This window comes from Lissotriton helveticus, chromosome 4_1, assembly GCF_964261635.1.
Source record: "Lissotriton helveticus chromosome 4_1, aLisHel1.1, whole genome shotgun sequence".
Lineage (NCBI taxonomy): Eukaryota > Metazoa > Chordata > Amphibia > Caudata > Salamandridae > Lissotriton > Lissotriton helveticus.
The window spans coordinates 966670076-966697054 of NC_136063.1; the positions used below are offsets into that span (position 1 = coordinate 966670076).

Sequence of the window (26979 nt, forward strand, 5' to 3'; positions counted from 1 at the left end):
CATTCCTTGTGCAGCAAACCACCATGTTCGTAGGAAGCAATATGAAACATGTAAGAGCACAGCGTCTCCAAAAATCTACTTTAATCCCTATCCCTGTGAGCGTGGGTTTGCAGAATACACCCAAAAAGCAGGCGTAAAAGTGCTATTTACTGAGCCTGGAGCTATTCGTCATTAAACAAACAAACTAAGCCCTTGGTATGGATTCGGGCCACCCAAGTTCAGAGGGCACCTCCTGCTCCTCAAGTGCTAAAAAGACAAAATCAGCTAAAACTGTGAGTGGCATTATCGAAGTATCCCCACAGTTTGTAAACCGATAAGAGAGAAATAAAAAAAATAAAAAAGTAAAAAAAAGGGACAGGCTGCCATACTTTGTTCCAGTTGGGAATAGAAGGGTTGGAATAGTTGCTTTTGCATGGAGGACTCACATTTATGTGAAAATTGTCTCTTCCTACAACAATGGTGGATGAACGCTGCTGGACAGGCGCTTGTCAGGCACCTGTCCAGCAACGTTCATCCACCAATGTGGGGTCTGAACTACAGTTACCAGCAGGTCCTCTGTGGGTCACAACAGTGCATGTATTCCAGAGAAAAGGCGGCTTTCCTTGGGTCTTGTCCATAGATAGCTCTGAAACTCTATCAGTCGGAGGTCCTCTTACATTACTTTATTCCACAAAGGTTTGAAACAAAGGAACAAGTAACATGCTGGCGTCTGGAATGACGTGTAGAGAGGCGGAGTGCTTCTCCTACTCAGGGTGAATATAATCAAGTCACCCAACACGGTCTTCGAATGAAAGACTACTTTCTGGTTGAACTAGTTTTTTTTGTAGAAGGCCCTTCCCAAGTGAAAAAGGACAATGAAACTAGCTAAAACCAGGATTAACAATGTAGTCGACCAGGCTGCGTTTTTGTTTCAACTGGTTCGTTTCCAGAGCAGCCGAGCATTTTGTGAAGAAAAGGTTTTTTTCATGCCGCCTCGGGCTAAGGCGAGGCAGTGAGTCAGAAACGTGAAAGGCACAACCATGAACGGGTTTAAGATTCGGAAACTGGGAGTGTTGTTCTAAGGGCGTTACTAGCTGCTGTAAAATCAACTCCGGTCTTCAAACTCAAGTACAGCCCAACTAAGATTCATGAATGGATCACAGCGCTGCATAGAATTGTTATTTACACATAGGGAGGGCAGAACTAACAGAAGTACTACGTGGGGTAAGGCGGGGTGCTTTATACGTAATTTTTTAATTAAGCGTCTACATCTCCGCACATTCTTCACACCAAGTAAGCCACACGGGTAGTCAGGAGGAAGGTGTGATAAAGAACAGAACAGATGTTGAGGCAGGCACGCTAATTAGCTAATGGGCTGTTACGTCACAATTAAAACAGAAATTATGTGTAATAAACTGTCCCTCCAGCGAGAACTGGAAGGGAGACTTTCGCGAATTCAGGACATGTTGGCAGGGCCGGCTTTTGGCACCAGCTAGCTGGACCCAGGCCAAGGGCGCCAGTGATCTGAGGGGCACCAGCAAGGTGGGCCCAGGCCGCCAGTGATCTGAGGGGCACCAGCAAGGTGGGCCCAGGCCGCCAGTGATCTGAGGGGCACCAGCAAGGTGGGCCCAGGGCGCCAGTGATCTGAGGGATGCCAGTGATCTGAGGGGCACCAGCAAGCTGGACCTAGGCCCAGGGCGCCAGTCATCGGAGGGGCACCAGCAAGCTGGACCCAGGCCCAGGGCGCCAGTGATCTGAGGGGCACCAGCAAGGTGGGCCCAGGCCGCCAGTGATCTGAGGGGCACCAGCAAGGTGGGCCCAGGCCCAGGGCGCCAGTGATCTGAGGGGCACCAGCAAGCTGGACCTAGGCCCAGGGCGCCAGTCATCGGAGGGGCACCAGCAAGCTGGACCCAGGCCCAGGGCGCCAGTGATCTGAGGGGCACCAGCAAGGTGGGCCCAGGGCGTCATTCATCGGAGGGGCACCAGCAAGCTGGACCCAGGCCCAGGGCGCCAGTGATCTGAGGGGCACCAGCAAGGTGGGCCCAGGCCGCCAGTGATCTGAGGGGCACCAGCAAGGTGGGCCCAGGCCCAGGGCGCCAGTGATCTGAGGGGCACCAGCAAGGTGGGCCCAGGGCGTCAGTCATCGGAGGGGCACCAGCAAGCTGGACCCAGGCCCAGGGCGCCAGTGATCTGAGGGGCACCAGCAAGGTGGGCCCAGGCCGCCAGTGATCTGAGGGGCACCAGCAAGGTGGGCCCAGGGCGCCAGTGATCTGAGGGGCACCAGCAAGCTGGACCTAGGCCCAGGGCGCCAGTGATCTGAGGGGCGCCAGTGATCTGAGGGGCACCAGCAAGCTGGACCCAGGCCCAGGGCGCCAGTCATCGGAGGGGCGCACAGAGGTGTGTGCATCAAGGTTATGCATACAGCAGTGCCCTTCTCATCTTACTCCAGGCTTGTAAGTGTCCCTGCGCCTTCTCACTCCTTAAAGTGGTCCTTCATTATTATTCTGTAGGCGCCATTTTTATCGCCCCATTAGCCCTTTCCTTGCTCCCGTCCCGCCTCCCTCTCATCACTGCTCAACAGATTGAAACAGCTAAGCTATGGGCGGTTTAGGGAAGCACAGGAGATATTCAGGGGCCATTCACTGCTCAGCCAGGGACTGACCAGCCAACACCAAAGTGGCCCCCTGCTGCTTCATTTTATTCACTAGCATCAGCAAGGGTGTCAAATTTCTCTGAGCCCAGGGCGCCATCTCAGCAAGGTCCGTCTCTGCATGTTAGGTCCGCAGAGGGACTGAGCTAGTGGGTACCACAGGCGCATAGAAAAGTTTAATGGAGACCCCAAATTGATCCTTGAAGCCAACAATTCTCTTATCCCTTTTCATCAAAAAACCCTCACGTGGGTCCTTGCTTGTCACCACCACCCCATGTTATCTGCTAAAAGATCGCAACTTCATGTCAGGTGGGGCACCGCTGAACGTTCAGGATCAACATTTAAAGGGGCAATTCAGTTAATTATGTCACAATACATCTCAAAATCCCAGGTCGTCAAAGGAGCATTTTAGAGTGCCTGGTATTGGCGATTGTTAGAAATGAGGCAAGAAAACGGTTGGTGGATTTTGCCTCTTAAAGGGGTGGAAACCCCAACACTATAGGCCCACCTTGGTGCGCTGGTACCAATGATTAACACTTGGTTAGAGCCTCCAGCACAGATGGTCAACGCTGGGAAGAGCAAGATGGATGGCAACATTCAGGCACAAATGTTTGACACGTGGGCAGTTTAAAAACCATTTACTATCAAGAGTTTGACAGCGGAAAAGGAACAGGGACCAATAGACAACATAGATAAATATTCAGGCAACTTTGGTCAACAGTGATGGTGAAAGGATGTTCTGGGGCAAATAAACATCCAGTTGGAAGAACAGTTGGTAAAGAATGGGTGGGCTAAGAATCAACAATTGAGGCTGGATATGTAAAATGGGTAGGTGGAGGTGCCCTTCTTGTCCAAGATACTAGGGAAACACCACAATGATGCACTATGGATTTCCATTGTGGGCAGTTTGTAAAACTCAAGCTGCTGTTCGCAATATGACACAGCAACAGGGCTGTGTGTATTTCAGTTAAAGTAAGCCGGATGGGGGGCATTTTGCTCTGTATGGTACGCAACCCAAAAACAAGTTTAAATTCCAGAATATTACACGTCACTGGCAATCCTTTTGTCATCTTAACAAAACTGTACAGCACAAACTATACACTTTAGAGTCTCATAATAACACCTAAATAATGCAGATAATTCTATAAAAACTCCAGGCACTACCTTAAACTGCGCTTTCCAATGTATTTAACGGGTTCTCTCTATCGGTCACACTTTAGAAATTGAATACATCAAACAGTTACAAATAATTCTATGGTTACGGTTAAAATCAGTTTTAAGACACAAAGGATAGTCTTCAGGGCTGGTATTAGACTTAAGCTAAAGGCTAGGGACGGTTAGGCTTACGGTTCAGGGCATAGGGTTGCCGTTAGTCTCAAGGGCTAGTATTGGTGTAGGCGTAGCATTACTCAGTCAGAGCACGGGGCTTAGGGTCAACCTTGTGTTTAGTCTAAAATTAGGTTAGACTGGCAACAAATATATTCAGGATGCGCGTCAAGTTTAGAGATTCTACATTTATTTTTTTAGACTATACATTTAGGCATTCCATTTTCTAGTTAAAGTCTTAAACATTCTAATAAAGTTTTCATAACTTAAATTTTGATCGTTTGTCTGCAATGGGATTGTTTTTAGGCAATAAGGTATCCTCATTGTCTGCCTCGTGGACAAACTCACAGCATACTCCGTCCCCTGAGAGGGCCAAAGCCCGATGTTCCCCCAAGAGACCCAACAACCCCACAACTATTTTTTCATGAAAAACATAACTGAAAACAAATTGAAATGTGCCATTAGCATAAAAGAAAATGCTTTAATGCAGGACCTTTATACATAAAATGTGCTAGTAAACAAATTTAATTGTGTTAAGGTTCGTGAGTATTCTTATGATAATGCAATATTTAGAATTCAGTTTTTACTTCCACTCTGCTTTTGATAACTATCCCCACCATGCCATGCTGTTGCAGTTTCCCCAGTAAATACGGCAGAAGTGAGTTAGCAGTTTATGCAATTTGAATTTTTTTGTACTGTAGTTGATGGATCAATCTTGCACCTACACCTTTGTGTAGCTGTAAATATCTGGCGATAGTAGAACACAATTTAGGATTAGACATGTACGGTTACAATGGCTTTAATCCGACCGACCTGCTGTCTGGACTAGAATTGGTTTCCTTGTAAGAATGAGACAATGTAAATTAAATGTATGCATTATTTATAAGGACACCGACAGGTACACCCAAGCTGTGCAGTCCTCCTCCCTATCCATGCCAAGGAATGCCACGTGACTCGTTCATGCCTCACAGGCTAGCTAGTTCCCCAGACACAGCAAGGTAACATATCTAAGGATGATATGGTTATACCACTCAAAACGAATCTTTCATTGCTTCACTTTACTCTTGCACACTACGTACTGGGATGCTAGTTAAAACAAGAATTACCATAGCCGATATTTCTCGCAAGCTAGTGCAATTTTTTTTTTTTTTATTGTTAGCACAGGACAGGACATTTTTTTTCTTTTTTAAAGGAAGAAAATATGCTGTGACCTAAAAGTGGCTCTTCTCTAAAAAAAAAAAAAAAAATTGTAATTGAAAAAACATTTAGCTTTGAGGTTGTTTTACCAGTTAAGCTTTTTTTTTTTTTTAACACTTTCAGTTGCACCGTGCATTTTATTTTTACTATTTGTGAAGGCTACAAGTGTAAATCACGTAATCAAGCACTCAAATCACAGGCAGCTATGTTACAATGGCATTTGCATTTAAACATTTTAGAGCATAAACTCTAAAAAAAAACGAGGGGATGGAAAAGAAATAGCGGACATTAATATATATAGAGTTTTTTTTTTAAATACAATACAAGGCAAACTTTCAATCCGCTATCCAACTAAAGACAAAGGAACTCTTTTTGGCGGATGTGAACAATGTGCAGGGCTTTGTGCAGTCTCTCAAAAGTAAAGGGGGGCAAAGGATAAGATGGGCTGATCCACCGACCTGTGCTGTATGCTACATAAACATGAATGACAGTTTAACAGACCAATGGATGAAAGGCTGCCGAGAAAAAACACCTCTATGTATGTCTATTATATAGGGGGTGGGGGAGTTTTAGCTGTCTCGATGGCCAGACCTAAAAAGTAGCATACATTTATTAGTATAATAGACCCAAGGGCTATAAAGCACTGCAGCGTGTGCATTGTAGACACGAGCAACACACGAGATGTCACCCGCTAACCACAGTTGCAATAAAAGCAGAACCAATGCCGATGTTTATTTCCCCTTGGTTACTGCCAGAAAACCTTGGCAACAGATATTTACTAAGATCAACCCTGCTTCCAGCTCAGGTATTTAGTGTCAGGCTTACCATTAAAAATTAACATGCTGTAACCACTCTGCAATCAACAAAAATTATTTAAATAAGCACTGACAAATCCCATCAAGCTGCCCATGCTTCGTGTGGCGACAAGTTTGCTTTCTTGAAAAAGCCAGTTGTGCCAGCAAGAACACCGCCATTTTTCTGCCATAGTACATATCTGGGGCCCAGACACAATCCATTTGGGCAGGTGGTACTTAAACATATCTTTTTGGGTTAATGGTTTGGAAGGGGTAATGGGTGCTGTGGGACTGCTTGGGAAAGTCTTCAGGGGCAATGGTCACAGAGCAGGAAATCAAGTGTTGTTTCAGCAGCAGTGTAGTGGGAAGTGCCAGAGTGCTTTATTTTTTACCTGAAGGCCAGAGGCTTGGGGGCACTGAAACCAGGCTCCATAGGGGGTTTTGGGAATTCTGGGGGCAGCAAGTGGAGAGATTTTGTTTCAGCCATACAGGGCAAACCTTGTCAATTCAACACTTCAAAATGTTTTCTAGACTATTGGCATGCACCGACATTGCTTTTTTGAGTAGGTGGATTTTGCCCTGGCTCACCAATACAGACAGACATCCAGTATGGGAAAAGTGGGGGTGATATTGCTAAAGTTGCAGTGCTCGTCTACTGGACAGGGGTGCTGCCTGTGCTGCGAAACTAGTTGAATACATATGAAATGGCGACAAATATTGTGCGCGAGGGGCATACGTCAGATGTTGATTTCCCCTCCTTAGGGTAAATGAGACTGAGTTCCAGGCCAGCAGGGGGGATGGACGGCAGGTTATGAAGAGTATGCACGCTTGTACATAAAGATAGCGTCGCCACCGTGCATGAGCCTAGTTTCAGTCCATTCACTTTTACAGCTTATAATTAAACTAATGGTAAAATACATTTTAATACCTGAATCCAGCGATGCCTATGCAGTGAAGAAATGGGAGTCTGCTGGCTCTAGACCATAGATCCGATATGTAAATATTACCAAAACACAAGGCTACCTAACAATCCTAAAAAAGGAACGAGGGTAGTGTGTAGGCAACAAAGGATAATGTTCCCTCAGGAAAAATATTATTAAAGAATTCAAATCAAAATTTATAAAAAACAAGGCCTCAGCTTTTTCGACCCCAAAGAGAATTTGGCGCAGTTTCCTGAGGACTAACAAGTTAGTTGTGAGACACAAGATAACTTGAATATGTTTCTTAAATTCTATTATCAAGCATTTTACAACGAAATATTTACATGGAGAGAATAATCCAGTGCACTAGGTAAACACATCAAACCACATAAATAGGAGTGGATATGTTGCAACCCAGCCAGCAACAGAGACATTCAAGCAAAATTCTTCATAGTGAAACTTTTCAATGGTGCAGCTTTTGTGCAGGGTTTGCTGAGTGAATTTTACGCATTTCGTTATTTTAACGTGGTTTGAATGGCTTCCTTGCTAGTTGGGTTGAACCTTTTGCAAATTGTCAATTCTCTACCTGTCCCACTCTAATAGCTTTCCACTCATTGTTTCCAGGCAATGGATAAATGCTTTGATTGTCTCCATGGGTACTCGATATACTACGCGGTATTCAGCGAATTTTCCGAGCTTATGCTTGGTAGTAGCAGGAGAAGTATCCAAATGGAAAGATGTTCTACTTTTCAAATGGTCTTTAAGACCTTCAACTGTGCCTTCTAACTGAAATATATTCCCCACTACACAAAATGGGAATATATAGGAAGTTTCCTTTGTGTCTATTATTTCTGCTAGTGAGGCTACCAGAGCGGTTATTTTCCCCCCCATGTTCTGTTTCCCTTATGTCACCTTTGTAGCCTCCCACCGGCCCTTCATCTTCATTTCCTTGGCGTCATCATCCTCCACAATCTCGGTGATTTTCAAGGGAGGCTGCTAAGACCTCCCCAACCCCAAATGCCACAAAATTATGAGCTTTGCACCTTTAATGGAAAATGTGTATAAAAATTAAACCCAAACCACATAACTTTATTCGAGTTCCGGGTTCTAAATTACCCAAGAAGGCTCTGCAGTGTACGTAAGGCTGGAGTCAGCATGGCAGCCAGTCTCCTAGAGGTGGAGAACATTACCTGAAGTCTGTACTTTATGCTGAAGCCTGCTAAGTGAGCGAAGGAGTATGCCTGGTCTAGCCGGAAGAGAGACTGGAGTGTGTTAGACTACAAAAAAATGTGAAGCCACAAGTAACCCGCATGTCAAGGCACCACTGGTCTCCTGGAGTGGTTCCTTCTGTGGACTGTGCAGAGATTTTGAAATTGCCAGGCATCACATGTGATCGGCATCCTGTTTGCCGGAGAGATTGGTGCGGCCACTGCAGCCATGGAGTCAGAAATTGCATACTGCCGCTAAAGCAAGAGCTCTGATTGGCCCTAATGTAGTAATTGCCAAAGACGCCTATTGCTGCAGACAGGCGCAGAAGCTGCACTTGCCATCCCAGCGCTGCATGTTCAAGTGAGGTTGCAGCCTTGGCCCCCATGGACAAAATGGTATAAAACTTCCCTGAAGAACACAACCAGTTCTGCCACTCTTTGTTTGAGACCCCTACCTTATGCTGGGAGATTGAAAGTATTTTTTCTTAACACCTGGCTGTTTGAGCTATCCCTCTCCTGTGCTGGGCCATAATGTAAATGGGTGTGGTCATGACGAGCTCAGCTTGTCATGAGCACCCTAGAGGTATACCTCATGACGAGCTGAGCTCGTCATGAGCATCGAAGGGGTTAAAAGACAAGCCCAAGGCCAGATATGAAGTTCTGGGGTCTGCTGGATGATTCTGACCTTGTGTGCCCCACACTACGTCCCTCAAACTTGTGATTGCTCGCCCTCACTACCTGGAGGGTCAAGTGTGCAAGGGGTGAACTTGGCCCACTTTGCAGAGCCCTTATTAGGACGGACCCCAGCACACCAGTGGCAAACAACCTCAACCACCACAGCTGGGGCCCAGTTGCCCGTCTGCACTGCAAAGGGGTCCGACAAGGATCTTCCAAGAAGCCGAGAACGGTTCTCACTGGCAACATTAAGTAAGGATTAACTGACATATCAGCAAATATAACATTTGTTGACTCTGGAACAACACCTTTATATGTCTAGGAAAGCTCCTCCCACAAACAAAAAATTGTTAAGATTTAAAAATTAAAACCTCATTGCTTATTTATGAACCAACCCCCCCCCCGCCCCAAAAAAACAAAATGCAATGTTTTTCAGTTTTCGCATTTCCGGCTCACACTTGAATTTAAGGGATATTAATTCTTCTGTTGAGGTGAACAGTCGCAATGGTGTAAATCCTAATTGCTGAACTGTCACTACACTGCCTTATCGGCTTACGATTTACCTGAAATTAGTGTATATATTTAATTTGTGCATGACGCAGGTAAATAAACAAGCACTGGCAAAGCCAACTGATCTTGCTTATCTTTACCTATAAGCAACACCAATCTTACTTATATTAGTCTGTCAAGATCAATGTTGCATCGTCCACATTTGTGTTGCAGTTTTTCTAGTGACCACTAGGTGGTACTTAATGGCAGCAAACAGGTCATACACCGTGGGCACAGAGGCAAAGGGATTTCCTCATTTGCATGGAGCCACACCCCCATGCAAATTAGAGAATGCCCTCTGATGACAGGACTGGCACTTGATGTGCGCCAATGCTATCGGTATTACAGAAGAGGATGCGTATCTGCGGCCCCATCTGTAGTACAAAAGTGCCCTCGGGGCACGCAAAGCAGGTGCCAACAGCAGTTGTGCCCCTGGGGCACTTCAGTAATACGGCCTCTAGTGTTTGAAAACAGTGCTTTTTGCAATGCTTCATTTGGAGTAGGAAGAATGACAAATCTGACGGCAAAACTAAACAGCTCGTGGGCAGGTCAAACACAGAAATGGAGCATATCAACAAATAGGAACAAGACGTCTGAGAATGACACAAAAGCTAACAAATCTTGAGGAAAGGATGGCTTTGTGGAGCATGGTATACAGTGCCAACTCCCAACAGACTGCTGGAACTATCCGTAGGGAGATCGCAAAAAGGATGAAAGTACTCTTGCTGGTGCAAACAGTGGCAGTAGAGTAAACTGCAATTTGTGTAATACTGTTATTACACAAGCTGATCATATGTGAAATGTGTTTGATTCTGACATGTTTGCATAAACAGCGCTACCGGCATCAATGGTAGCTTGCTGTACTATTACTGCTTCTTCACTTAATTTGTAAGAGGGAAGCATGAATAGAAATGCCTTGGTTTATGTTAACAACACGGTCACTGGCGAGTTGTAATTCAGGTACTGCTTGACCCATCGGACTCTTCCATGGCCACAACAGGCCACACTTATTAGGCTGCACCACTCTCTTCCAAACACCCAAGGAATGCTTGCCTTGTGCTCCAGAACTAACCCATAACATCACACTATGTCCATTACCTGTGTCAAATCAGGGGGGGGGGGGTTCTCATCAAGACCCACTTGATATTAAATGTATTCCTGATCTGCCCACGTAATGTGGGGGTCGGCACTGGCATGAAATGTAATCTACTGCACAGCTAATGCTGCAGTTAGTCCATTAAACCTTTCCTGAACTTAATGATACTGTTGAAAACACTGGCGGTTAGTGTCACCAGCATTAAGAGTAGTCCGCATTACTGCTGAAGTATCTGATCATCCTTGGCTTCGGACGTCCACAGGTTCTGGAGTACTGCCTCGAAGGGCTGAATTAGGACTTAGTGCGGGGGGTGCCGGGTTCGCCCTCCTGCTGCACCATACGCCAGATTAGGAGTTTCCTCCTGTTTGGGGGGGGCTTTTTCTGGTGTTCCCATGGCGGGGCCTCTAAAAACAGGCACCGCAATGGAAACACTAAAAACAGTTTCTGCACGGTATGGACTGTTAAGTCCATCAGGGGCGGCCTTAGGCATGTGCATGCTGTGCACCTGCACAGGGCCACCAAATCCTAGGGGCCTCCATGCCAATATATATCCTTAATATAATAATCCTCTGAGGATGGATACATATTTGCGTAGTGGCCACATGCTGGGATTTGGCAGCCTCCGGCTCTGTTCCACTTCCAAACACCCTGACCCCGGTCCCCCCTCTTCACTGTCCTCCGCGCCTGCGTTCCTCCTAGTTGCTTAGCTCTGGGGGCTCCGCCCCGCCCCCCTCGTCCGGGGCCCTCTACCTACGCTCCCTGCCCAGGGCCACCATGAGCCTAGAGCCACCCCTGAGTCCATGTTGTGCAGGAACAGGTGTGCATGCACACAAGAGGGCACATCTTGTGATCCCCCTGTGTGCATTCACAGGGTGCAGAGGCACCAGGGTGGAACCGCCATGAAAACCCTGCAGGAGAGGTAACTCCTAATATGCTTGGCGGGACCCCAAGCATATTGATGCCTCTACACTGCCACAACACAGTTCCCTGGCGGCTGCGGGGGGGTTATGGCGGTCTGACTGTCCGATTCCTAATAAGGCGGTCAGGAGACCTTAGATCGCCAGACTCCTAAATCGGGCCCTAAATCCTTAATTTCTCTTGTGTAAGGCTCGTCTGCCACTCCTGGTCAGACACGATTGACAAAGACCATGGCTAGACTTATAACACCAATCATTAATGGTCCATCTATGTCCTGCCTACACTGGACTTGTCTAGCCCTCAACAACTGTAAAGGTTACGACAGCCCCGTAAGGCATTCATAATGGCGGGCCTGCCCTTATGCCATTATCCCATAGTTTTCTGAAATGAGCTGTAACTCACCGACATTTCCACAGATTGTTGATATATGGATTCATTAAAGCAAACATTCTTACACTTTTCCCTACAGCCAATAGGCAGGTTCCGCTACACGCTTACAGTGTTACGGCCCAGAATGTCTTCCACGCATGTATGACACCAACCCCCCCCCCCCCCCCCCCCACATGCTTATGCACTAACACTTCCTACATATGCCCACAAAATACTCACATTCCTACCCTCGCACACCTGCTGTTAATGCGTGCACGTGCTATTCCGCAGACCCTTTGCTCTTCAGATTTACTCCAACAACATGCACACGAGAAAAGCACAATTCTGGTACTCGCACACGGTTTCTCATACTACCGACATGGCCCACATTCTTCCATCATAGCACTTTCACAGATCAGCATGCTCCATACCTGCAAATGTGTTTTAGCGCCACGTGAAGGGTATGAAGCGCTACATAATGCTATTACATTCAAATACTTTGGCATGCGTGCCTACACTTTTAAGGTCATCGGTTACGAGATGCTAATTTTCACATGCACGCGGTGTTATAATAAAATAAAAATAATAAAAGAAGAATAAAGGTTTTGTTAACCTGCTAGCTCAGTGTATTTTGGCTCACTCGGGCACTCCCAGTTGGGTTTACTTTGCTAATTACAGGTCTTTCAACTGCAGAATCATTGTAAACAGCAACACAAACATCTTTTGGGAGGGTCACGGATGGCAGCGCTCCGATGAGCTGCAGAGCCCAGTTTTCTTTTGTGCAGATACCGTTTGTGTTTTCTTTAGCATTAGGATGTATTCATACAGCAAACGAATGCCCCAATTTAGGCTTTAAGAAGAGCCTCGTCTGTAATGCAAAACAACCGGTGTAACGTTAGTAACCACTGGCCCTGTAGCAAAACCAATAAATACACTTACACAAAAAAAAGGGGGTGGGGGAATAAAGCAATGCCCCAAACCTGGTCCCAAAATTTGAATCCGGTGTTTATTCAATCCAATTCAGAATATAACTTTGATCATGTTTAGACACAAGCCCAGAAAATGCGTCACGGATGATGCACACATTAACGTGCATTTTCAAGCCTTTTAATATTAGGGTCTTTTTTGGGAAACATGAGTTTTGCCAAAAAGCAAAGTACCTGAACATTCACAGTATCTAAAAAAAAAAGTGACAAAATGCAAACGTATAGATTAGCAAAATCATGTAAACATGTACACAGTTGTTTTATAATTTACTAGCTTTTATCATTCTGCAAGTATATTGTTTTTTACTATATGAATGATACATACAATGGTTATGGTACTTATGTATATGTGATAATGTGTACATGGTTGTTAATCTATGCATTTGCACTTTGTCACATTTTTTGAGATAATGTTAAGGTTTTAATAAAGCACAATACATTTGAATATATGGTTTACGTTTAGTTTTAAATATTGTTTATGTATTTATTATCAGTGTCTTACAATTAAGCAACCTCGATGTTTCTTTTCTTTGTATACTTAAGAACATATTCTTTGTGAAGTTATTTACATATATCACAAAAGTCTTCCATTCGGGTTGTCGAGTTATTATGTACACTAGTGTTTCTTTAGCTATGAAAAGGGAATTTCTGTTTTTGTTCTTTACGTACCCGTCCCTTTTCTGAGTACTAGGGTAACTCCCTCATGTTTTTGCAATGTGACAAAACAGACCAATGGATGAAGAGTACCGGTTGAAAACCTAGAAGTATAGTATAATTATAATGTTAGTAAATACAATAGGTCTTGGCTGACACCAGACCTAAAAAGTGAAACAGATCATTCCACAAAGGGAATTTATGTAAAAGTAAAAAGTGCTGCCGACCCTCCATGGTTCTTTATCACTCGGTTTGAGGTCAAGGTTATGCTACTAGACAGAGCTTCCGAAAAATTGGGTTACCAATGTTTGGACATTTGGACAACTGTGGCTAAGTCACCTTTCTTGTATCCAAAAGGTCTCTGCATCCAGTGGCGGGGGAGGGGGGTGGCGGATGCGGGCAGCCGTGGGTGTCATCACTGAGGGGGGGTGACAAAATGGCAAAAATTTGTTTTAAACACATTTTGTCGAGCCGAGGGTGACAAGAAATTTTCGGCACCAGGTACCACCTAACCTTGCTACGTCACCCCCTGCATCACACCCTGTTAAAAAAGAAAATTTGTTTTGCACAACACCAAAATAGACAAGTTAAGAGCTTCGCTGACAAGAAGCAACAGGTGAAAATATGCCTTTTTCTGATGTACAATGGCTAGAGAAAACATAGGCATTCACGTTCCTACACCTCAGCCTGCAGTGGCAGAAGCACGCTGTTTTGGTTTAGTCCAACCCTCCACTCACAAAAACAGTCTTTTATGGGGCAGTGGTTTTAATGAGATTGACCAGAGGGACCAGGTTTTGAATTGGTCACTTTCAAATCACATTTAGAGGATCACTTTTCCCCTTTTTTCTTTGAAGGTCATTATTATTTCCTGGAAGGGTCCACGAGGGATCCTCGCAGGGACCTCACCTTGTGTGGCACCATTTGCTGGACTTGTCCACATCCATGGCCTCCAACTACACACTTAATGCAGACAATACCAGGATATGTCTGCATTTGTGCAATTAGGCTACCTGAAATGCATGCTGAAGGTCAAGGAATGATAGGCTGTAGTTGGTAGACATTTCACAAGGACACAACCAAGATTTTAAAGATTGGTTGACTCCGCAGATCTCTGGATCCCCGTTGTCTGGTCCAAAGACCCATTACTGTTAAAACGATAAAGATATTCAAGGGGAAGCTTGATGACCACCTCCAAATAGGTAAAAAATTCTCCACAGTGGTGCAGGTTTGTAATGTCCAACTTAAAAACTAGGTAAGAACATGTCCCAGCTCCACTTCTGAGGGCCACAATCTGGTTGTCTTGGCCTTTAGAGGCTGTAATGTGGATTACTGCCATGCAGTTCATTTAGGCCTACCTTCCTTGCTTTTTAAAAACAATGTGGAGAGTACAGAATAACACTGCTAGCTGGGCTACCAGGATTCCCAGATTCAGCATGCGACATCAGGCCTCAGGGCCTTAAACGGACTGCTTATTCAGGCGACTGTCTTTCAATGTTCTGTGCAGGGTTCACAGAGTTACTTTGGGCTGGTTTCTTCTTTTTCTGCATAAACGGTTCACCCATATCATTTCAGAGTGTTTACACCACACCCATGTCCTTTAACCGTGGCGGAGTCTGCTGCATGGTGGTACCCGACTCGCACTCCGGTCTCACCCTCACTGCCTGGACAGAGCACAGGTGAGCTGTGGGCAGAGACGTTTTAAGGCATGGACAAAGTGGGCTCTGGCTTGGGCCCCAGCAGATCAGACCCCCCCCCCGCCCAACAGAGCCAGCTCTGTTCTGCACATAGTCTTGCCCTGATGACCTTGAATAATCCCAGCTCATTGCAAATAGCATTTTCCTTTAACATGGGTAATATGCGAGACTCTAATCCAACTTTCTGCTGACAAATGTTGTGTTTGTTTTATTCAGCATCCATAATAAAAAAGTTTTTGATCCAAGCAGGATCTCACATATGAGAAATGGGAGGGTGGAACGGGCATTATTTACAGTAAAATTAGCGAGCTGCTGCTGTACAATATTGAAAGCACACATCACCACCCCTGTCAACAGAGTTTGGGCCAGTGTGTCTGTGCACTGTCAGTGACCTGCCCAAAGAGGTCATGAAGAAACTTTAACTGGATGATAAACTAAAAGCTGATCTGAGCTGGGTACCGAAAATATGTTTGGCCCAGGGCCCCCAAAATCTTTCAGATGTTGCTGGCTGTGGGACCTCAGCTCTGCAGAGTGTCCGCCTTGCCGGGGAGCCGCCTAATTAGGGATAAGAACTCAGAAAACTATGAACAACAATAGAGAAAGAAGCCGTATATCACATGGACTCTGATGCAGTTGATCACCCTGACTTGCATAGGAACACAAGCGAACCGCTCTGCTGCAACAGTGACACAAAACACCCCTAGTGGCCCCTCCCTGCAACAGCACCTTGGGCCTAGTCCAGCACTACACAGGGGACCAGTGAAGCCGGCCTGAAAACTACCGTGCACGAGGGGGACCCAAAACGGAAGGCAATGGTAAACTCCCTCTCACCATCATCCTCACCACAAGGGTCAGACTGCACACTTCCTACAGGGGTAGACCACTGGACTCCTGCGCCACATAGTTTGAGGCTCAGTCCGTCCTGAGTGGAAAATACCAATGTTATACCAGGTCCGGCTAACCTCCTGCTTCCAGCAGCCTGTCCTGCGGGCGCAGCATGGACACAACCCTCAAGTAGCACTACAGCCAATCAGCGAACTGGTTGACACATATACCGCAGCCTCGATGGAAGACCTGGATATGGCGACATAACACCTATTTCATGGCGACCCAGGATATGGACGGGACCATCAAAAGATCTCTACTGCTCCACTACACTGAGGAAGAAATCTACAAGTTGTCCGAACACCTCTCAGGCATCATGGCTGATAATGACTACAATGAAGCTAAAGGCGCACTTAAACACAGATGTTGAATGTTTCAAGATAATTCAAGCACAGCAGCAGAAAGGGGAGTCCATCGGTGCATTTTACGCATGCGTGCGCGAGTTGGCAGGCACGTGCACAGAGGAGGATCAAACAAAAGATGTTCAGCCCAACGGGACTGCGATCTATCTTGAGAATATTGAGCCTTGCACGCTCACATGACCGATGGGTGTCCCACACCACTGGTAATGGAGATAGTGCTGGACTCCGTCCCAGCCACGACCCAATCAGGTAAAGTGCCAGCCAGCAAGGCAGAGACAGTGGATACCAGAGGGAGCGACCCACACCGAGACAGTTGGGTGCGACCAACCGCGATACCAGGGTCCGATGCAGAAATTGTGGAAGGGAAGACCACCTGCTGGAAAACTGTCCCGCACAAGGAAAGAACTGCCCCAGCTGTGAAAATCTGCCCTTTTCCCCACTGCGGTAGAATTTAGCAAAATGGTTCATGAGAGGGAAGACCACGCTGTCAAAGGTGTCCTGGAACCTGATTCTTGATGACGCAGATAGGTGCAGCGCAAAAAGCTACATCTCATGGACGCACACGGGACCTAAGGGGGAACGTTTAGAAGAAGTGGGTGTATTCCTGATACACACCACACCAACAAAAGGCAGCAAACAGCCCCAAACAGTATGCGAGGTAAAGGTGAGAGGGAAGACCGTCAAGGCACTGACACAAGGGAGAGGGGGGCCCATGAATGTCATGAGCAGAGAACACTACTATACCTAAAACCACAGCCAGTACCATCACCTCCCAGTACAAAGATCTATACATATAGCAGCCAATCCCACTATCTGGTGTGATATTCGTGGTTGTGCTGAATGGCTAAAAAGAAGCATGGGCCAGGTTCCACATTGCCAATGAAGAAGCAGAGACGCTGCTAGTATGACACACGGCCGTAGGACTTGAAGTAGTTATTTTTGCATGTACAGTCCTTGCCCTACAAGTGGGCTGCATCCTGAAACAATTCCCACAACTGTTCCAAAGGGCTGGGATGCTTTAAAGGAATCACCAGTAAAGCTGCACATAGAGAAAAATCAGTAAAGCCCATTGCTCTCCGGTACCAGAGAATACCATTTCACCTATGCCCGCAGGTGGAGCAAGAACTCAAGAAGCTCGATCACCTTCACGTCACTGAGAAGGTGTGCGGCCCCACTCCATGGGTCTCTCCAATATACAGCGCAGAGAGGCTCAAGCAGCCAAAGGAGATCATGGATATGTGCGACCCCAAATCGAGCAATCAAGAGGGAGAGGCATATCATTCCCACCATGGACGATATCATTGCAGACCTCAATGGTGCCTAATGGTTCTCCAAACTGGACCTTAGTGCTGGGTACCAGCAGCTGCTGCTAGACCCCAACAGCAGCTACATTACAACCTTCGACAAACCTAGGTTCAAGGAAGTACAAGCAGCTGAACTTTGGAATATCGTCAGCAGCAGAGGGGTTTCAAAACACTGTTTGAGAAACCCTCTTTAGCCTGCAAGGGCTGATGACTTTCACGGACGATATTCTCCTAACCTTTTCTACCACCCTCAAAGACCTGCATCACTGCAGACGAGCAGTGTTGCAGTGACTCAGTGACCACAGCCTCACCCCGCACTGTGAGAAATGCTCATTCATTGAATCACAGATTGAGGTTATTTTAGATATGTATTCACCAAGGACGGGCTCCTGGTGGATCCCAGGAAGTTAGAAGCAATCCAACAGACCCAGACTTGTCACAATGCGACGGAGGTGCACAGCTTCCTATGCATGGTTTTGTACTGCAAGCGTTTCATTCCCAGTCTCAACGCTTTCAGGAGGCACTTCAGGCCCTGACGAAGACGGATGTGTCGTTGACTTGGCGCCAGAAGAACGTTGAGGCACTCTAAAAGATTAAGCCAGACCTGCTCGACGATGCTATAATGACCTGTTTCGACCCAAATATAATGACCGAACTGGCCGCTGATCCTAGCCAGGTGGGGCTTCGGCAGGGCAGACACAAGAGAGAGCCAGGCAATTGGGCTCCAACCTCGCATTTGCTGGCAGGGCACTCACCAAAACAGACTACGCACAGATAGAAAGAGAGGCCCTGGCATGAAAATAGGGGTGTAAGAACTTTCAACTGCATCTGTGTGGACGCGAGTCCAAAGCAATCACAGACCCCAACCTTTGGTTACATTGTTTGGAGGGACTGCACCACACCCTCCTTCTTGAAAGGTGGGTGGTGCAATTACAACAATACAGGTTCCCCATCGCATATCACCATGGGGGCAAAGAACCCCTATGACTTCTTGTCTCAACACCCACCTGTCCAGGGGACAGGAAAGAACACCAGACTCTGAACTAAAGGTTAACTGTGGATGGCAAGTTGGAACGCATGCCCAAAGGCACTTAACCCCTTTGCCGCAGGGCTAATTCCCCCGCAGTGTGGGGGGGGCCGCAGTGCTTGTGACAAGCTCAGCTCGCCATGCTGCACAGCGGAGCTGTGCTCATGACGAACTCAGCTCATCACGACTCCGCCCTCTCAATGGAACGCCCCACGCAGGAGGAGAATTAGCCCTGCGTGGGCGTTCCGCGGCAGTTATGACGAGCTCAGCTTGTTATGAGCACAACTCCACTGTGCCTCATGACGAGCTGAGCTCGTCATGCAGGAGATAATCCAAGCCCCATAAGATGACGAAGAAGTCCAAAAGGCCATCAGCACCCACCAAAGAGGTATGTGGAAAAGCTTCAGAGAGATGCCACTTGGTGGATACTCGCCAACAAGGAGTGTTTGTCCCAACTCTGTAGAGTTCGAAATGAGCTGTTTGGCCCCAGATAGGCTACTTCTATGAGTGTTACAGCATTGTCGTATTGGTAGTGCTGTGTAGCAGTTGTTGAGTTAGCGCATACCAGCCATCAAGGAGTGGAAAAGATAAAGGCCAGCCAGAGAGAAAAGGTGTGGTTCCCAAGACTCGATGCAGCACTCAATGACATTGTGAAGAACTGCATGGTCTGAGTTGACAAGTGGAGCCAGGGTACCATCACCAGTGACCACAGAAGAAGGCTGCAACGCATCATGGACAAACAGAATTGACTGCAGAAGCTTCCCTTTTGGGTGTCTGACAATGATACTGGTTGACAGATACTCGGAGAGAACCCGGTGGTGGAGCTAACCGAGTTGATCAGAATCTCCAAGATGAGCTCCCTCCTTGAGAAGGCCTGTTCAATGCTTGGCATCCCAGAGGAAGAACATACAGACATTGGGCCATTCATCCAAGGGATAGAGTTCAAGGAGTTTCTTGAAAACCTTGGAGTCCAACAGAGGAAAACAAAAAACCTCAGTGGCCCCAAGTCAACAGCAATATCGAACGACTTATGCACACACTAAACAAAGCCATGAGTTTGGCAGTAGATGAAGGGTCCAATCTAGAAGCGAGCATGCAAAGGTTCCTGCGTGTATGCAGGAGCACCTCTCAACGCAGTGCTCTTCATGGACCCTGATGTGAAGGGAGCTGGTTGCCACACCATCCCCACAAGCCTCGGATGGTGAGCACCAGCATTCAACTCAGCCAACATTGAAAACTGAAGGAGGAAGAACACTGACAAGGCAAGCAGATACCAGAAAGCGCGAGTTCCCGAGTTGGGACCAGGTATTGATCCATGATCAGCAATTGGGGTGGAAGTTCCACACCCCGTATGAGAGAGACTGAACAGTGACAGCACCTTAGCATCAGCCCATTGGGGCGTTGAGACAGGGCCCCGGAACATAATCTGGTTCAAGAAAGTGAAGACTAAGGACACTACTGGGCCTGGAAGAAGACACAAACAGTAATGGGGTTGAACAATGGGAGGGGGTCCTGGGGGAGCCCCGCCACCAGAGAAGTGGGAATGATTATGTGCCCCCTCGCCCTCCAAATCCTGTTTCCAAGAAAGACAGCAACCCAAGAGACCGGGACGACTCCAGAGACAGCCCGGAACCACAGGTATGACCTACGCCAGAATACATCTGCAAGCCAACTGCTCAAGACTGTGTGTGCCACAGTGCCACTCAACGATCAAAAGGGGACTGGCAGTGAATTGGGTGGGATGTAGTGAGCCACTCAGCTCCCTGCGACGACCCCAGCCCTCACACAACCAAATGGCCGGAGGATAGAAAGAAAAGGGGCTGGGCATGGGACAGCTCATGGTCCAGTCCCATACCCGAGATCAATGTGTGCGCATTCTTCATTACTGTAGCCTGGTGCCCGGGCTCAACAGTCATTGGAGGCTTGCCCTGCAGACTCCATTACAAAGCTTAACGGCCCCACTAGCCAATCAGGTGTATCATCACAGTCTGCTTAGCCAATGAGGGGTTACACAGACGGGATCAGATGCTGATAACCTGGGGCCGATTGATAACACAAGTACACACACTTCTGTCTTTTTTTTATGAACCTTCAGTATGTGTCCAATGATAAATCTTTCTTTGCATTTAATATTGAGGTCTGCCCGATCAGTACCCATCATAGCCAGCCCTGCTCCCATGCTATGACAAGAGGCAGTACACAAGCAGATCCAGGGATGGCAGCAGGAGGGCGTGTTTGTCTACAACATAGATGTTTAGGGGCTGGATAAAGAACATAAAATGGAAACAAATACTTAATGACCGTACCTTTCACTGATCCACTTAAAGCAGTTTAAACAGGCATTTTCCAAGTCCCACATGTCTGTTTAAAAATATGGTCACTTTCAGACATTTCTGACCCTAGTCACAAATTGATATGTAGAAAAAAAGCAATATATAAAAAAGACAAAACATTTTCTTTTCACATTCTTTTGTGAATGTCTTTTGTGTAAAATAGGCCCGTGACGTTTTAAGGGAAATTTACAAGGGAATAACATTGCTTCTTGTGATGCGACGTCATTATGATTTGCATACAACTAGCGCCTCCACTACTTGCCCTTACAATTGTGCCCTGGGCCACTCAGTGAAGTCGAGGGCAGAAACATCATGTCGGACGGCAGCCAACGATGCGTTCAAGGCAGCCGTCTCCTGCAACTACCATATATTATATTGCAACATTTATTTAACGATGGTTACCTCTATGCAAGGCGCTGAAGGGTAGCGCGCTACGTTGCAGCTGAAATCAGATGGCACAGCCAGCCGGAGACTGGGCGTCCTTTTATGTAACCGGGGAAAGCATTTATGCTCGATTAGGAAAAAAACATAAAGCAACATTTTAACTGTTCAAAAATAAGAAAGCACATTCTTTTGTGTGACCGTTCTACCAAGGCCATGTTTAGTGACTGTGAGCAAGTCTTGGCCTTTTATTCAATGCCTCTCTGCATCATGGTATTTTAAGTTTAATTTTTAATCACAAAAAAGGTATGTGCCCCTAACTCCGAGGATTCAAGTGCAGTCGGTTAAAGAGCCGCTTGGCGTCTTCACTCAGACTGAAGGACCTTCTGCTGTTAAGAAACTTAAAATATTTATAATTTTGTGTTAGAATTATTCAAAATACGTTTTGACCCTTGTAAAGGTCCACATGAAATCCCTTCTGATAGTACTAGGAGACTACATTTATTTTAACGTTAATTTTGTATTACGTTTATGGCACTGTTTTATGGATCAGCGCAAACGAGTGCTCTGCAGTTGACCAGAACAGTGTTGGGGGATTGAAGAGGTTAATTTGGGGAGCTGGAAAAATGGGCGTGTCACAGGGACAAGCTGGCACTGAAGCCAAACGACCCTTGTAATGCGAGACCTTCAGCCAGCCCTGGCTTTTATCCCAACATCATTTCGCAATTTGCAGCTTGCCATTTCAGATTTCTCTTCGTACCCACATACACACAGGTATTTAATTAAAGTTAGCTAAAGATGTTAGAAAAATGCCAGGTCTGGCTGCGCCTTTCATGGTTAGCCTTGCCGCCCAGGTCAATAAATTGGCAGTGATGTACTGGTATTGGAACTCTGCCTGTAATAAGTTAAAGGTGGTGGATCTAAATAAGGCCGGCTGAAGGCCAGGCATTTGGGCAGAGAGCGCCCTGGGCAAATCCAACTTTGGGACGCACCTGCTAATGGCCGGCCCTGGTTGGGTGGAGTATTTAAGGGGAAACAGAATACTGGATGCCAGTCTGTACTGCGTTTGAAGAGAGCCAAGTGCGGGGTCTCATACGGAGTTTTGGGACCTACCAATTGGCGTGATGACTCTGCCAATTAAGATGGTTTCCTTTTTTTCAGATGTTGTGGTTTTGAATGAAGTGTGGGTATGATTGTGGTAGTATCCTGTGATTGAGTGTATGATACCAGGGGTTCATTTATTTACTTCAAGTATATTGTGTTATTTTTTGTATATATTTATTATTATATTATATTTCTTTTTTGTATGAACTATGAAAATATTTATAAACTGTAACAAAATGTTTCTTATGAATCAAAGGATCATGAAAAAATATAAAAATACTAAAGTATTGATAAATTGAAAAATAAAAAGCTTTATATTTTTGAAGAAAATAAAAATGATTGTTGTGTATCTGTCACCGAGATTAAACTAAGAATGGGATGTATACCAGTATTTGAAGATTATGGCCCTTGTTGGAACAATTCTTCTTATTGCTGCGTTTGAAGAGAGGCCTCTGGGTGGTTCATGTTGGAGAAGGCCAAAAGCAAAGGCTTTGCACTGAACCCTATGAAGCTGAACCAGATTGAAGAGGGGCGTGTATGGAGGTTGGGACATGGTCTTGTATTCCCATACTTGTGGGATGTATCCAAGAACAAGTAACTGTCACTCAGCGTGTCATACACAGGACAGGAACATTTCACACAATCACATCTCAAAGGCAGAAGTGTCACGCAAAAACAAACAGCAAACCTGGCAGCCCTGAAAGAGGTGGCAGTCTGGGTGCCATAGTGAAGTCTTCTTAGCATGCACGCTGGGGTTGTTCTAGCAAAAACAACAGTTGATGGACAGAATGCAGAACAATGTCATACATTCACCCCAGTACAGAGATATGCGCCTAAATCCATTGTTTTTTTTACTCACCATGCCATTCCAGTTTGAACCCATTCATATACAAATCAGTCTTGACCCTGTGCCTCATGGGAACAGTCCAGCCCGAACTGCCAAGCCAGGTCCTCCCTGGACTGGAAACAAGTATCCTAGGACCGGTTTCGGGGTTTCACCCCTCTTCAGCCAGGATAGCTTGATTCCAGTGGTTGTTCCAGCAGCAGGTAAGGAAGCTACATATTCACACCTTCCAGAATTATTTAGTTTGCCACACCACACTGGGTCTGTAAAGCCACACCAGCTTGAGAGTTTCAGAAAAGCCCAAAACACTGCAGTCCCAGTGGCTCTTTTACCACAACCCTTCGTTTCTTTCCCACTGAATACCGCAAAAGCTCACATCTGTAGCAAAAATCACCCTAACCTTTCCTTCCTTGAGGACCAGTGTGAGGGAAGGAACAATGGAGGAAGCAAAATGGCAGGTGAGGGGGTGGGGGATGATGTCACATGGAGGGCGCGGATGGGGAGAAGCAACCGGGCCAGGCTGGAAGTATCAGGTACCTGGCGTTTTCCCAGGAGGCTGGAAGGGTGTTGGCGATTTTGCAGCAGTTGAGCAATATCAGCCTCCAGTAACAAAAGCAGCAGCAGCAGCAGTGTTTTACACTTGCAACCCCGCCCTGTGGTGGGGTAGGGGGGCGTGTTGGACCTACAAAATTAGCAGGCCAGGGTGAAGACTGATTTGTATGTGGCTGGGTCCAAACTGGAATGGCATGCTGAGCAAAAAAACGATGGATTTAGGCCCAGATCTCTGTACTGGGGGTGAATGTACGGCATTGTTCTGCATTCTGTCCATCAATTGTTCCTTTTGCTTTGGGTTCCCAGTCCGGCCCTGAGAAGCAACATGGAGCACGGGAGGAGAGGATCACTTTGGCAGGCGCAGTGTGGAGCTCAGGGTGGGTGAAGCCCATGGGCGAGAAAGCAATGCAGGGCTGGAGAGGCACACGAGAGAGAGCAGGGGAGAAGCACAGCACACAGGTGAGAAAGAGCAAGTGGGGTGAGAAACTTACAACAGGGAGACAGCTGGATACAAGAGAGTAAGGAAACCAACAAAATCTAATGAATGACAAGAAAGCAAATGAGTGACAAGAAAACAAAAGAGTGACAAGAAAACAAAAGAGTGACAAGAAAACAAAAGAGTGACAAGAAAACAAAAGAGTGACAAGAAAACAAAAGAGTGACAAGAAAACAAAAGAGTGACAAGAAAACAAAAGAGTGACAAGAAAGCCAACAAATGATAATCAACGGGCTCACTGTAGACTGACAACAAGTCTTTTTACAAAGAGTGTGTGCTGCCTGAGAGGAGGGACTTAGAACCGCAAAGCATGTGTGGCATACAGATGACATGGGCTAACTTGCAGTGTCTGAGGAAAGCGAAGGGAGGATACAGGAGAGGAGAGAAGAGAGGGGCAGGCGAAAAGAGAAAAATGGCAGGGAGAGTAAAACAAAGAGGCCGGAAGTGGAGATCAAGGCAAAGGGAGCCAAATATGTTGAGAGGGAGGGAGAAGAGAAAGGGAAAATGAAAGGTGAGAATGAAGTTAGAGGTCAAAGATAGAAGAGGCCTTCTTAAAAACGTATACAATCGCACCAGTTGAAATACCCTACTATTCCTCCTTCCTTGTACACCCTAAGTGTACACGAGAAGGAGGGGCACTGTACCACAGTGATGCAGCGTATACGAGGGGCACTTCACCGGTTGCCCACGCATAGACATGCACAGGGATGGGTGCTTTGGGACTACTGAATGTGGGCAAACAGAGGAAGCCAGCGGTGACATTCGAGAGTTTGGCCATGATCACAGGTGTGCCCGATAGTGGGAATCGCCTTCTTAGGAACAACATATATATATATACTACCTCTTTTAGTCCCAGAGTTTTGTCAAGAATGCAAATAGAAAGAAGAGGACTATATAGAAATCCTATAGGTTTAAAAGCACCCCTTTCTCCCTCCAAAAAAGCGAAATCTTAAAGGTTGTGTGAGGAGATAGGTAAGTGAGAGAATGTCCTTTTGCCAAGTCTCCCGTGCTCTTCCCCCACCCCCCCACACAGGGGATGAACTCTACCGTACTTCTGTCCTGGGTATACCCCACCTCAGCCAGGGGTGGCTGTCACATACCTGCCGCTGCGGAGTTGCTTTCACCGTGTCTGGAGCCGAGGGGAGGCCTGGAGGATGATCCGTGCAGCGCGAGCTCCGCAAGGAAACTTAGACGGCTCACTCACGTTTATGGCTGGGGATCTGGCCACACCCTTGAAGGTCTGCCCAAAAAACCGGTTCGGAGGGCCCCGCCCCACGGTGATGCATTCCATGGTTAGGTGGGGGCCCGGTCTTCTGTGCGGTTGGACAAGCTGTGACACATACTGGATTTGTGGTGGGATTTTTTTTCAAAACAGTGTGCAAAAAGGACCGCGTTTACTAATAAACAAGTGTCGACGTTCCGTTGCGAAGTGATTCATAATAGTTACTACAAACGGAGGAAATCCTATCTTTGCTTTAAACGCCCTCAATGACAGGCTCACCTTTAGTTCTGTTTGCGCGGGGGGTATAGCGGGACGCACGCACACCAATGCGTTACTATAGCTCTTACCTACCATTTGCCAAGGCCTCAAAGCGCTTTAATGTGCGGATGGTGTTTGTCGCACGTTGCCATACACACCGTGGAAAGAATCCCACTGTTAAAGAGCAGGGCTTTAACATTTCCAAGGTTCATGCGTGAGTAAACTCCTCAAGGTCAGTTTTTTGCTAGTCGAGGGCAGTTCTTTCTTCACAATCTGCGATGTGCAGGCCTATTTAGTCTATATAATATCGGAACTTCAAATACCATAATGCCGAGAAAAAATCTACGAACTTCATTAACTTTTCACGCGGATCTGTGAAACCTGAGGTCTTAAATGCGCCTGTTATGTACCAGTAACCCCACCCAGGATCAGCGTAGTAACAACGTGCTCTATCCAACAACAATCAACCAAGCACTATGGCTAATGCAAGTAGACTGGTGCGATACATCGTACCCTGCCTTCCTAATTGCATACATGCCAACATGTTAGAACAGGAAACGGGGGGGGGGGGGGGGGGGGGGATTGTATTTCCCCCATTGACTTATTTATTTATTTTATTTATTTATGCATTTTTATATAGCGCGGACTTTACCCGAAGGCGTCAGAGCGCTTCACAATAGGAACAGAAATGAAACATAGTGAGAAACGTTACAAAAGAACAGATTACAAAAGCATACGTATACAATCTTCTAACAAAGCAGAGGCAATGCCAGGCGGGAAACAGCCAAAAGAGCCCTGCATGGTGTTAAGTCGCTCCTTTAAGGAAACGACAAGATTAGTATCTTATCTGCCTTTATTTCTGCCGTTCTGGCTGCAGTCTCCTGCTTCGGCTCTTACTTTGCCTTTTACTGAGTGCCCACCCCTACTCCCAGTCCCTTCCTGTTTCCGCCCCTTCCTGGAAGTTCCTCTTTCAGACTGCAGCTAGACTGCTAACCTCTCCAGGTCGCACAGGGTCGTTCGTGGCTGACATTTCAACAAGTGCTACACGCATCTCGGGCCAGACTAACGCATTTGCTGATTTTTGTTGCATCGGTGCAAGGCCCCAAGATTATCACGCAATCAGATTTATTTAAAGACAGGCTGGTGACAGTCTCTACAACCCCACCCCCCATTAGTGTATTTGGAAGCTCTCTGCT

The 26979-nt window shown here is 46.5% G+C and overlaps 1 protein-coding gene across 1 annotated transcript in view; it reads right to left on the reverse strand.

Annotated features, from left to right (window-relative positions):
• LGALS3 (galectin 3) overlaps positions 1 to 25539 on the reverse strand; it is a 67458-nt gene extending 41919 nt beyond the window's left edge. Inside the window, exon 1 of the mRNA XM_078687587.1 lies at positions 25404 to 25539. The gene's annotated coding sequence lies outside the window, so the exon portion shown is untranslated. The remainder of the gene's footprint in view (positions 1 to 25403) is intronic.
• Positions 25540 to 26979: the final 1440 nt, after the last annotated feature.